This window comes from Schistocerca piceifrons, chromosome 3 (genome assembly GCF_021461385.2).
Source record: "Schistocerca piceifrons isolate TAMUIC-IGC-003096 chromosome 3, iqSchPice1.1, whole genome shotgun sequence".
In the NCBI taxonomy this organism is placed as follows: Eukaryota; Metazoa; Arthropoda; class Insecta; order Orthoptera; family Acrididae; genus Schistocerca; species Schistocerca piceifrons.
Genome location: NC_060140.1, coordinates 264,050,169 through 264,050,557, shown reverse-complemented (window position 1 = coordinate 264,050,557; position 389 = coordinate 264,050,169). Strand labels below are relative to the sequence as shown.

The following is a 389-nucleotide window of genomic DNA, read 5'->3' as shown; positions in this document are numbered from 1 at the left end:
TGACCCCGACGTGATTTGAACACGCAACCTTCTGATCTGGAGTCAGACGCGCTTCCGTTGCGCCACGGAGTCGACGCTGCTTAGGTCTTGTCATGAATAGGTTCCTCGAACACTTACTGTACCGTTCAAACCTAAGAAATAATGACAGTAGGATCCACGAGACACTCGTCCCAGATGTATTTTCCCCCCTGCGGGTTCGGGGGTAAGAATAGGCCCGCGGTATTCCTGCCTGTCGTAAGAGGCGACTAAACGGAGTCTCAAACGTTTCGGCCTTCTGTGATGGTCCCCTCTTGGGTTTGACCTCCTTTTTTCTTCCAAATTTCCGTCGTCAGTGCGTGCCATTTGGGGAAGGACACCTTACGTGGTGTTTTTGTATTGGTCCATCATGC

General features: G+C 51.4%; 1 non-coding gene across 1 annotated transcript; it reads right to left on the bottom strand.

Moving 5' to 3' along the window:
• Trnaw-cca lies at window positions 1-72 on the bottom strand. Its single transcript has one exon. It is a non-coding gene; the product is annotated as a tRNA-Trp (tRNA).
• Window positions 73-389: the final 317 nt, after the last annotated feature.